Here is a 13,947-nt window from a genome sequence, read left to right as displayed (position 1 = left end):
GACTGCGCCGCATACAGACCACAGAGCTCGACGCAGTGATCGCTTTCCATGTAAGTGGAAGCCGTGGAATCCGTCAGACTCATCCGGAGCATCATCATTCTGTCTAAAGACTTGGCACGTATGTAATTTCAGTTCTTTAAATTAATCCTTAATAAGAGGCATATTCGTAAACTGCGAGCCGTAAGGTCATGAGTAGATACATAATTTCTAAAAAAAAAAAAGCAGTTACTAATTAAGGGTACAATTCTCGACAGACTTGAATGTTGTCAGACCATTTACATGAAAGATAGTAATACAGACGTAATTATCGACTAGTGTCACAACTACAGTCCTGCAGGCACTGGAAAAATTTATCTTTCCAAGAAAGATACCGTTCATAACTTAAGTATTTCCTCCTTTGTACGTCTCAGTTTGAAATCCGAAAGGGCCTCTCCGCAGGCTCTTTTTGCTCGTTCCCATATTAGATAATACAAATGAGCAAATTTCGTCCACTCGTGTTTTCTGCGCCTGTCAAAAGCATTTGATTCTGCAGTTGAGAACATTCTCCTAGGTCAGCTAAAATATCAGGTATCAGAGATCTTGCCGGTTGACAGATTCTCAACCGGTCTCACTAAACAAATGCACAGTGTTGCATTACGAAGCACAGCAACGAAACACATAACGAAATAGCATACTCAGAACGAGGGGTAATCATTTCAGTTGTACCACAGGCTTACAAGAAGCGACATAGTTAGTACTCTTCGCTGATAATCCGAGCATTATAACCAAGGCTAATGGTATCTTCAACACTTGCTGACGTAAATAATATCTTCTTGAAAGTTAACAAGTGATTCTCTCTAAATGGACTGGCACTGAATGTAGATAAAGCGCAGTATGCAGTAGTCAGTACTGATCAAGACTTTACCATACCATTTCAGATAATCGATGAGCGTAAACGAATAAATCAAATGGAGTATTACAACTTCTTATGTGTTCGTACTGATAAGGACCTGCACTATAAACCACATGTTATAGATTCTCGTAACAGTTGAAGTTGTCTAATGCGAATAATGACAAATTATCGAGCTGAAATTTTCAAAATATTAGCAGATTTCTTTCTCTCTGCATTTACTAACGTCTAATTAGATCATATTTTTGGGCAACTCATTGAGGAAAATAATATACGTTGCACAAAAGTATGATGTATGTTGTCCACTACAGAACCTCTTGTACTCTGGTCTTTCAGCAGATGTCCATACAGACAACAGCCTCACAGCACATTAACTTCCTTATGAATAATGTTGACAAGAGTTAATCACAATGTGGTAACACGACTAACATTCACATATATAATACCAGAAGGAGAAATAATATACTTAGCTCCGCCCAAACAGGCCATGAAGACCCAACGGTACCGACCGGCCGCCATGTCATTCTCGGCTCACAAGCATCACTGCATGAAAATGTAGAGGGAAATGTGCTCAGCACACCGCTCTCCCGGTCGTATGTCCGTTTACGAGATCGTAGCCGCTATTTCTCAGTGAAGTAGCTCCTCAGTGTGGCTCACAAGGGCTGAGTGTACCCCGCTAGCCAACAGCGCTTGCCAGACTGGATGGTCACCCATCCAAGTGCCAGTTCAACCAGACGGCGTTGCCACATCGGCAAGGCCGTTGGCACAGAAATAATATGCATTATTCAACGATAGTGTAGCACAGAAATGACTGAGCTATTGATTCATAAAAATATTAGAATACCTAAGGGTGATATGAAGAACTTAATGGACAGTAAACGTAGATTCTAACATAAACTGAAATTATCTCAGTTTGACAATTCGTTCTGCTCCATAGATGAATTTCTGAATAGGTGGTAGTGTGATTTTGCGTGAGTACATGTGCACGTGCACGTGTGTGGGCGCGATTTGTGTGTGTGTGTGTGTCGTCATTTATTTGCCTGAGATGATGTACATAATAGTGAAAGAGACACTTCCCAACTGACACCTACAGGACGCAATTATCATCCATGGAACATGTAATAGAGTAACAAATGTACTGAAGCGCCAAGGAAACTGGTATAGGCACGCGTATTCAAATACAGACACATGTAAACAGGAAGAATACGGCGCTGCTGTCGACAACACGTATATAAGACAACAATTGTCGGGCGCAGTTGTTAGATCGGCTACTGCTGCTACAATTGCAGGTTGTCAAGTGTATGAACGTGGTGTTATATTCGGCGACCGAGCGACGGGACACAGCATCTCCGAGATAGCGATGAAGTGAGGACTTTTCCGTAGGACCATTTCACGGACGTACCGTGAATCTCAAGAAACCGGTAAAAAAACATCAAGGCTCCGACATCGCGGCGACCGGAAAAATATACTGCAGGAACGGGACCAACGACGACTGAAGAGAATCGTTCGACATGACAGAATTAAAACACTTCAGAAAACTGCTGCAGATTTCAATGCTGGGCCATCAACAAGTGTCAGCGTGTGAAACATTCTACGAATCATCGATATGGGCTTTCGGAGCCGAAGGCCCGCTAGTGTATCCTTTATGACTGCACCACACATAGCTTTACGCCTCGCCTGGGCTCGTTAACACCGACAGCGGACTGTTGATGATTGGAAACACGTTGCCTGGTCGGACGAGTCTCGTTTCTAATTGCATCGAGCGGATGGACGTGAAAGGGTATGAAAACAACCTCATGAATCGATGGACCCTGCATGTCAGTAGGTGACTGTTCAGGCTGGTGGAGGTTCTGTAATGATGTGAGGCGTGTGCAGTTGGAGTTATGTGGGAACACTGACACGTCTAGATACCACTCGGACAGGTGGCGTTAGCATCATGCCTGATCACCTCCGTCCGTTCATGTCTACTGTGCATACCAATGGAGTTGGGCAATTCCAGCAGGTGAATGCGACATCCCATACGTCTATAATTGCTACAGAATGGCTCCAGGAACACTCTTCTGAGTTTAAACACTTCCACTAGCCACAAAACTCCCCAGACGTGAACATTGTTGAGCATATTTGGGGTGCTTTGCAAAGTTTTGTTCAAAGAGATATCCACCCTCTCGTACTATTACGAATTTATAGACAGCCCTGCTTAAAGCAACCTTCCATGAACATGTCATCTCCAGAGGTTTTCCAGATGCATGACCTGCAGGGTCACCTGATCTGAATCCATGTGAATTTTGGCTCTGTGGATATCTAAAGTAAACCGCGTATCAGGGACTCATTCTGTACCTACCTTATCTGAAGGCCAGTATTCAGAAAGACATTGCTCAGAATCCACCGGAACTGCTGCGAGCAAATGTTTTTCATGTCATTTTACGGATGCAGCATCTCGTCGAAGTCTTCGGTGCTCGTACTGAACAACCTGTGTAAGCGGCGGCTTACATTAAAACCACTTTTATGGCATTTTCTGCTCACTTCCTGATACAAATTCATTACGTAAGGGAACATCCGGTACATCTTTCCAGCACTCACTGCGACATATTTTCACCTGGCCGCCAAAACTGTAACTACTTTTTTCCATCTTAAATCGGTTCCGTATTAATGATTTAGAATATCTCCCAAACTTCGCTGCCGTACGATAATTACAGCCCACACTAGGTCTCTGTGAGTAGCTGCACTTCAAATATGGCTACCCAGTACCATCCGAAAAGATTTATTAACACTTAAATTTATATTCGGTGTTAACATTTTTTTCCAGTATTTTTTTTTTAGTTAGCCAGTCTGCATTTTATATCGTTTGTACATCGAAAAATCGTTACTTATCTAGCTGCTGTATCATTAATATTCATGTACAACTTTCAATGTCTCATTTACTAAACTGGCCGTGCGGTTCTAGGTGCCACAGTCTGGAACCGAGCGACCGCTACGGTCGCAGGTTCGAATCCTGCCTCGGGCATGGATGTGTGTGATGCCCTCAGGTCGGCTAGGTTTAATTAGTGCTAAGTTCTAGGCGACTGATGACCTCAGAAGTTAAGTCGCATAGTGCTCAGAGCCATTTGAACCATCATTTACTAATTAATTCCCTCAGCATTGTCTGATATTACTCGATTACTCTTCATTACTTCTGCTTTACTTTCGTTGATCAATTCCCTTCCACTGATCCCTCAGTCTAATCCATCTTTCAGCTAACTTTTTTCGTAATGCCATTTTCCACATGTGTGGCTCTTTATCCTTTTCTTTTAACATTAACTTTGCCTGTAGAACCAAAATATAACAAATGAACGAAACATAGGTAGGCTGAGATGTGTCATTAATCAAAAGAATTCCATTTTATTTCGCTCAGGAAAGTTAGCTTCTCTATGGGTGACTCCTTTCTCTGTCTTGCGATCGGCGTCGCAGATGGCGTTGCAGAGACAAGGGGGCACAAAGGAGGCAAATAAAGAAGTAACTTCTGTGAAAAGAAACACGGATGAATAGCAGCGTAATACTTCAAAGGAGGAGCGAGCATCTCTGACGGCAGAGCGTCTGCTTCCGGTGGGATCAGCGCGGCCGGGCGTTCCTTTTGTGTGGGTGTGGCGTCTCGAGACATGCTGCTCTCTCTCTCTCTCTCTCTCTCTCTCTCTCACACACACACACACACACAAACACACACACACAGGCTGGCGGCACAACTTCTGTGGCAGCCGCAGCCGATGACGCCGATACAGCGAGGGAACGGACGCCCGCTCTGGCTAGCTGTGTATTACGTGGCCGGGGGCGCTCTCGAAATGAGCTCTGTGCGCACGTCAATGAGACCGAGCATCGATTTCACTCGTTAATCTCTCAGAAGTAACAACAGAGCGACCACAGAACCGAAACCCGCTCCACGCGGGCCCCATCAAAGTTTCCTTTCACTGACAACGATGGCAGCATTTACAGCACCTCAATAAAGCTTAGATGAGATAGAAAGCGTAAATCAAAAGCGTACCCTGATTACCGTGATATCAGATCCACCTCGTGCTTTCGGGTTTAGAATATAGCAACAAAACAAGAAACCGTGCTTGATTTAGTGACCATCTCAGTAGCTCCTTGGACAATAAATTATTGTAACGCTAATAGTCAGCCGGGTAAAATTTTTTACCCACGCAGCAAGATGAATTCCATCAAACAAAATTATTTTCATTGTTATTGCTTCTTGTTATTTATATTTGTACTGAGTATTAGTGTCCCCCTTTTAGCAAAACGTAGTTATGTACCGTTATTTACACTAACATATTTTCTCACAGTTATGGCATAGTTTGTGCTTATGAATTCACTTTGTGGATATAAATGGTATAACATGTGTGTGTGGAAAATCTGTACACTAGCTTATTGTTAACGTTTCCATTACATTTTTGTCCATTGTATCTTACTTTTGGACTACATTTTTTTTTCATGACTGTTTATTCATTTCGACAACGGTCTTGCCACAGTGGATACACCGGTTCCCGTCAGATCACCGAAGTTAAGCGCTGTCGGGCGTGGCTGGCACTTGGATGGGTGCTGTTGCCATTTTTCGGGGTGCACTCAGCCTCGTGATGCCAATTGAGGAGCTACTCGACTGAATAGTAGCGGCTCCGGCCACAGAAAACCATCGTAACGACCGGGAGAGCGGTGTGCTGACCACACGCCCCTCATATCCGCATCCTCATTGAGGATGACACGGCAGTCGGATGGTTCCGATGCGCAACACTTGTGGCCTGAAGACAGAGTGCTGCTGCTGCTGCTGCTGTTTATTCATTTCAGCCATCGATCTATGCTAAGTGCAGAACGTCATCTGCACATGGTCTGTGTTAATATAATATGCATCTTCAATAAACAAACGAACATATATCAAGGCAAGAGATCTCATAAAATGTCACCTTTGACACTTATTGTAAGAGTTGCGGTCTTGCTGTGCACCTTCTAAGTTGGTATTCTAGGCTTTGATATTCAGAATGTTTCTATTCGTATTTTTGGCGATATGAAGGTGTCAACAAATACCGTAAAGTGTTAGGTATTCCTTACACAGTGCAGCTGTAGCAGTGTTTACTTGTGCTTTCCTCGTACTCGTTGGCGGTTTTTAGCTATTATTTGTTTGAATGTTCAAATGTTTGTGAATTCCTAACGGACCAAACTGCTGAGGTCATCAGTCCCTAGACTACTTAAATTAACTTACACTAACTTATGCTAAGAACAACACACACACACACGCCCGAGGGAGGACTCGAACCTCCGGCGGGAGGGGCCGCGGAGTCCGCGACATGGCGCCTCAAACCACGCAGCTGCAACGCGTATTTGTTTGAAGTCATGGTTTCCAGTCTCATTCAGTGAATATTGAGTTATTGGTGCGTCATTGTGTATTGCTTCGCAATTATCTGTTGAACAATGTTGTATCACACATCGATGTTTAGGCATTCACGAGTTCATTGCTCTGCAGAAATAATGCCTGATTATAGTAGTTCTATTGTCGCCATTTGGCACTGGTGATTACTGTACTTTTGCACCTAAAGTTCAGTTGAAAGCGACGTTTGTGCTCGCTTAGAAAGCATCAAACGACCTCTGAGGTATTGGTGCCCTAGCCCAGATACTTAAGATACACATAACTAAATTATAATCATCATGAAGGGTTATTAACGCTCTCTGTCTCGAAATAGTTTTAAGAGTGGACGCACAACGTACGCGGTGAAGGAAAATTCACGTACTTGGAATTACCAGCGCGACTCCTCACATACTACCACTACAAAAATGTCTGTCACAAAATTTCGTGTTGCGCATATTTCAGTCAGTAAACGTACATCAAAGGTTGGTAATCGGCCAACACTGTAATTGTATTTATGGAAACTACCTGTGTCAGGATACGGCAGACTTTCTGTGCACTTACTACAGTAGAGAGCGTTTCGGGTTGGCGTGCAGGAGGTCGAGCGTTCTGTTCTGGGTAGAGGCTTATTTGTTTTCATTGGCCAACGGTAGTCTGCGTAGTACGGTATCTGACGTCTTAATCGTCATACAGCGGTTACAGTGGGTCTTCTACAAAACATTTTCGTTACATACTACGAACACAGAAATGGAAAAAGAATAGTGTTCATTGGTCAGCTTTTAAAGAAGACTTTCACACGTAGTGGACGTAAACAGTTTCACACCATAGCATTTATTACATATCAAACTTATTTTGTGTCTACTCTCCCCTAATGGTCACATCTCTTAATACCAACTATTGTTCTTGGCACGTTCACGTCCATTACATTTCGTTATGGTCTCATGTCACCAGTAGGCTAGCAACATGGTTTGCAAATAATTTCGATGGGGCCACTGTGGGAGGGTACACGGAAAAGTGCGGTGGAATCTAGTACATGCACTAGCGCGAAAAAATTCGCGTCCACGACGTGCAAAAGGCTTCTTTAATAGCAGACAAATGAAAACGATTGTACTTCCATTTCTGTGTTCGTAGTACATGACTGCAAATGTTTTGTGGAATATGCACTGTAATCGCCGCATGACAGTTAAGACGCAAGATGCTTTATCATGCAGACTACATTTACCAAATAAAAACAAATATGCCTCAATCCAGAATCGAACCCTCTACCTACTGCATGTTAACCAAAAAGAGGCTACCCACTGCACCAACTGTACAGCACTGCCGTACTTCCTGACAGAGGCAGTTACCGTACATGTGATTACAGTGTTGTCAGATTGCCAATCTTTAAGTCCATTTATTGCCCGAAATATTCGCTGGACGAAATTTTGTGAGAGGCTCGGGGGGCTCTGAGCATTATGCGACTTAACTTCTGAGGTCATCAGTCGCCTAGAACTTAGAACTAATTAAACCTAACTAACCTAAGGACATCACACACATCCATGCCCGAGGCAGGATTCGAACCTGAGACCGTAGCGGTCGCTCGGCTCCATACTGTAGCGCCTAGAACCGCACGGCCACTCCGGCGGGCTTTGTGAGAGGCGTTCTTGTATTACTAGTATGCAAGGTCTGAGTGCGTAAATTTTTCTTCACCCTGTATAATTAAGTGCAACCGGTTACAAAGATCCAACATGTAACAGTACAAACTGTAATAGGTAGTAAACAGACTCTTTTGTGACTATCTCGTATCGGTCTCACCCTTGTAACAATCCGTACTAAAATTAGGGTGTTTCGCCGAGTACGTATTCATCTTCCCATAGTCAATGCAACAACAGATCTTTGATAAATTCACTCAGTATATTACTTACGCATTTGTCATGTGTGAAATGAGTATAATTCAGTAGCGCAGTGCTGCCACACGCAGCAGTCCCAAGTTCAGAAACAACGGTCAACGTAGCCTTACCTTATCTGATGGCTGAAAGTAACTAGCTACTCCAGAAATGAAATGTGCTACATTATTTTATTTGGTCCCAGCTAATTTCCCTCGATGTCTATCTTACTTCAGTTGTATAAGATTTCTGCGGCCTATGTTGCACGTATTTAAGCAAATTTAAGTATGATTATTCAGAACGAAACCTTTGAATAAACCGACTATACTGTTCTTTATCAATTTAAAACACAAGATTACAGTTTCACAGTGAGAATAGTCACTAGGTGTCCGTTTACAAAACTACTTTACCAATCGGAAGCACAACCCAATCTCACAAGCGAACCATACATTCTCTTTAACATAGAGCTCAATATGTATAAATTGAATAGAAAATAGAGTGAAGTAAACATGAAATTGATAGAGTAGCCGCTGTTCGACACCTGATAGGTAGTAATCTCTCGGAGCCTGTAGCACTGCTCAGAGTATGCCTTCGTGAGAAATGCTATACAGAGTTATACACAATTGCGTCCCATTATGTATCTCAAGAAACAACACAGAATTGGCCACAATAAATTCATTCGAAATGCTGTGCCAGTCATGTGTTGCATCCTACAGTAATTCGCCCTCAGGCAAATAAATTCATCAATACACCATGTTTTTTTTCAATTGCGGATCAAGCACAAAGCACGTCTCATCGCTTTCTGTACCTCGACTCTGTTAGGAGAAGACTGAGAACAGAATGACTGACTTCCTTTTAGAACAAGAAGCACAGAGAATATGCTACCATCCGGACCTGTGATTGTTGACAACCAACAAAACACAGAAAAAAAAGTTTCCGATGCTGTGTCTGCAAAGGGTTTGGGAACGTAAGAGAATCGATACATAATGAACTGACTAGTTTAATACGTCAGAGATAATTGAAAAGTAGATAAAATGTGTGGTGCTCTGTGCCTTTAGGGTAGTGTTCATGTGCCATGAGATGATTTGCAAATTTGGAGTGCGAATTTCCACTTTCTATAGCTATTAGTTGCACTGAGTATCTTTGGTATCTATTTACAATCATATTAAGCCGGAAGAAACTTAATTTCGGCTGGCACCAGTGATCCATTTTGTGGTGCCTGCCTTGCGTTAGGAGTCTATAGGTCACTTTTGATGCGTCCCTCCATGAATTCCTATCTTGTGCCAACCTCTTCCTCTTAAAGGAACACTTCCACCCTATGTCATTAATTGTTCTGTTGGACTTACTCCAATGTCTGTTGCTCCACACAGTTATCACGCTCTGCACCTCCTTATAGTACAAAAACAGTTATTCCTTCACGTGTTAAGACGTATTCTGTCACGGTACTGTGTCTTATACTTGTCAGTATTTCCCATAAGTTCCTTTATCCGCAAGACGTGTGTGCTCCCTGCCGCCGTTGGATAAGCAGCTGCAGCAGCAAGTCGTATACTCCTAGCTCATTCATTTGTTACATAGTTTAATTCTTAATTTCTTTGCGTGTTTTTGGTACTTGCATTATTTAATTCATACATTTCGGGCGTATTATAGTATTTCAGAGTTGTAGCATCGCGTTTTAGTACCTGAATAGTGTAAAATCGCGTAGTCTCCTTCCGCCGCCGAGCAGTGTGTCAGCAGTGCACAAGTAGCAGCATTACTGCATTTACTAGGCAATCTTGTATTTTAATAACGGTTTAAATTTTGTGTCGATTTGTTTGCGCTCTCTGTAGATTAGTTCAGACGTTCTTTGCACAACAGTTTTTTAGCATGGATAGGGACTGCAACTGCTGTGTTCGGATGCAGGCTGAGTTGGCATCCCTTCGCTCCCAGCTTCAGGCAGTATTGGCTTCGGTCACACAGCTTGAGGCTGTTGCCATTGGGCATCACTGTGGGGATCCGGATGGGGGTTTGTCGGGGACGGCCAGCTCGTCCCACGCATCCCCCGATAGGACTACGACTGTGGTTGCCCGGGATACTGCCCGCATTGAGGCTGATCCCTCATCTGTGGTAGAGTGGGAGGTCGTCTCAAGGTGTGGCAGGGGGCGAAAGACATTCCGGAGGGCTGAACGGAAGGCCTCTCCAGTTTGTCTGACGACCCGGTTTCAGGCTCTGTCTCAGGCTGATACTGATCATCGGCCTGACATGGCTGCTTGTCCTGTTCCATAGGTTGCCCCTCAATCTGCAAGATCCGGGCGGTCGCAGAGGGTGGGCTTACTGGTAGTTGGGAGCTCCAACGTCAGGCGCGTAATGGGGCCCCTTAGGGATATGGCAGCAAGATAGGGGAAGAAAACCAATGTGCACTCCGTGTGCATACCGGGGGGAGTCATTCCAGATGTGGAAAGGGTCCTTCCGGATGCCATGAAGGGTACAGGGTGCACCCATCTGCAGGTGGTCGCTCATGTCGGCACCAATGATGTGTGTCGCTATGGATCGGAGGAAACCCTCTCTGGCTTCCGGTGGCTATCTGATTTGGTGAAGACTGCCAGTCTCGCTAGCGGGATGAAAGCAGAGCTCACCATCTGCAGCATCGTCGACAGGACTGACTGCGGACCTTTGGTACAGAGCCGAGTGGAGGGTCTGAATCAGAGGCTGAGACGGTTCTGCGACCGTGTGGGCTGCAGATGCCTCGACTTGCGCCATGGGGTGGTGAGGTTTCGGGTTCCGCTGGATAGGTCAGGAGTCCACTACACGCAACAAGCGGCTACACGGGTTGCAGGGGTTGTGTGGCGTGGGCTGGGCGGCTTTTTAGGTTAGATGGCCTTGGGCAAGTACAGAAAGGGCAACAGCCTCAACGGGTGTGGGACAAAGTCAGGACATGCGGGGACCAAGCAGCAATCGGTATTGTAATTGGACACTGTCGAAGCTGCGTTGGTAAAGTACCGGAACTTCAAGCGCTGATAGAAAGCACCGAAGCTGAAATCGTTATAAGTACAGAAAGCTGGCTGAAGCCAGAGATAAATTCTGCCGAAATTTTTACAAAGGTACAGACGGTGTTTAGAAAGGATAGATTGCATGCAACCGGTGGTGGAGTGTTCGTCGCTGTTAGTAGTAGTTTATCCTGTAGTGAAGTAGTAGTGGATAGTTCCTGTGAATTATTATGGGTGGAGGTTACACTCAACTACCGAGCTAGGTTAATAATTGGCTCCTTTTATCGACCTCCAGACTCAGCAGCATTAGTGGCAGAACAACTGAGAGAAAATTTGGAATACATTTCACATAAATTTTCTCAGCATGTTATAGTCCTAGGTGGAGATTTCAATTTACCAGATATGGACTCGGACACTCAGATGTTTAGGACGGGTGGTAGGGACAGAGCATCCAGTGACATTATACTGAGTGCACTATCCGAAAATTACCTCGAGCAACTAAACAGAGAACCGACTCGTGGAGATAACAACTTGGACCTACTGAATACAAACAGACCCGAACTTTTCGACTCTGTTTGTGCAGAACAGTGAATCAGCGATCATAAGGCCGTTGCAGCATCCCTGAATAAGGAAGTTAATAGGAATATAAAAAAAGGGAGGAAGGTTAATCTGTTTAGCAAGAGTAATAGAAGGCAGATTTCAGACTACCTAACAGATCAAAATGAAAATTTCTGTTCCGACACTGACAATGTTGAGTGTTCATGGAAAAAGTTCAAGGCAATCGTAAAATGCGTTTTAGACAGGTACGTGCCGAGTAAAACTGTGAGGGACGGGAAACACCCACCGTGGTACAACAACAAAGTTAGGAAACTACTGCGAAAGCAAATAGAGCTTCACTCCAAGTTTAAACGCAGCCAAAACCTCTCAGACAAACAGAAGCTAAACGATGTCAGAGTTAGCGTAAGGAGGGCTATGCGTGAAGCGTTCAGTGAATTCGAAAGTAAAATTCTATGTACCGACTTGACAGAAAATCCTCGGAAGTTCTGGTCTTACGTTAAATCAGTAAGTGGCTCGAAACAGCATATTCAGACACTCCGGGATGATGATGGCATTGAAACAGAGGATGACACGCGTAAAGCTGAAATACTAAACACCTTTTTCCAAAGCTGTTTCACAGAGGAAGACCGCACTGCAGGTCCTTCTCTAAATCCTCGCACAACCGAAAAAATGGCTGACATCGAAATAAGTGTCCAAGGAATAGAAAACCAACTGGAATCACTAAACAGAGGAAAGTCCACTGGACCTGACGGGATACCAATTCGATTCTATACAGTGTACGTGAAAGAACTTGCCCCCCTTCTAACAGCCGTGTACCGCAAGTCTCTAGAGGAACGGAAGGTTCCAAATGATTGGAAAAGAGCACAGGTAGTCCCAGTCTTCAATAAGGGTCGTCGAGCAGATGCGCAAAACTATAGACCTCTATCTCTGACGTCGATCTGTTGTAGAATTTTAGAATATGTTTTTTGTTCTAGTATCATGTCGTTTTTGAAAACCCAGAATCTACTATGTAGGAATCAACATGCGTTCCGGAAACAGCGATCGTGTGAGACCCAACTCGCTTTATTTGTTCATGAGACCCAGAAAAAATTAGATACAGGCTCCCAGGTAGATGCTATTTTCCTTGACTCCCGGAAGGCGTTCGATACAGTTCCGCACTGTCGCCTGATAAACAAAGTAAGAGCCTACGGAATATCAGACCAGCTGTGTGGCTGGATTGAAGAGTTTTTAGCAAACAGAACACAGCATGTTGTTATCAATGTAGAGACGTCTACAGACGTTAAAGTAACCTCTGGCGTGCCACAGGGGAGTGTTATGGGACCATTGCTTTTCACAATATATATAAATGACCTAGTAGATAGTGTCGGAAGTTCCATGCGGCTTTTCGCGGAAGAGGCTGTAGTATACAGAGAAGTTGCAGCATTAGAAAATTGTAGCGAAATGCAGGAAGATCTGCAGCGGATAGGCACTTGGTGCAGGGAGTGGCAACTGACCCTTAACATAGACAAATGTAATGTATTGCGAATACATAGAAAGAAGGATCCTTTATAGTATAATTATATGATAGCGGAACAAACACTGGTAGCAGTTACTTCTGTAAAATATCTGGGAGTACGCGTGCAGAACGATTTGAAGTGGTATGATCATACAAAATTAATTGTTGATAAGGCGGGTATCAGGTTGAGATTCATTGGCAGAGTCCTTAGAAAATGTAGTCCATCAACAAAGGACGTGGGTTACAAAACAATCGTTCGACCTATACGTGGGTATTGCTCATCAGTGTGTGATCCGTACCAGATCGGGTCGACGGAGGAGATAGAGAAGATCCAAAGAAGAGCGGCGCGTTTCGTCACAGGGTTATTTGGTAACCGTGATAGCGTTACGGAGATGTTTAGCAGGCTCGAGTGGCAGACTCTGCAAGAGAGGCGCTCTGCATCGCGGTGTAGCTTGCTCGCCAGGTTTCGAGAGGATGCGTTTCCCGATGAGGTATCGAATATATTGCTTCCCCCTACTTATACCTCCCGAGGAGATCACGAATGTACAATTAGAGAGATTAGAGCGCGCACGGAGGCTTTCAGACATTCGTACTTCCCGCGAACCATACGCGACTGGAACAGGAAAGGGAGGTAATGGCAGTGGCACGTAAAGTGCCCTCCGCCACACACCGTTGGGTGGCTTGCGGAGTATAAATGCAGATGTAGATGTAGATGTAGAAGCGAGGTGATGCGTCCGGCGATCCATATTTAGGTTTTTCGTAATTTCCCTAAATCGCTCCAGATAAATTCCCTGATGATCCCTTTGAAAGTG

The sequence above is a fragment of the Schistocerca piceifrons genome, chromosome 4, assembly GCF_021461385.2.
Source record: "Schistocerca piceifrons isolate TAMUIC-IGC-003096 chromosome 4, iqSchPice1.1, whole genome shotgun sequence".
NCBI lineage: Eukaryota > Metazoa > Arthropoda > Insecta > Orthoptera > Acrididae > Schistocerca > Schistocerca piceifrons.
This window is presented reverse-complemented; position numbering follows the sequence as displayed.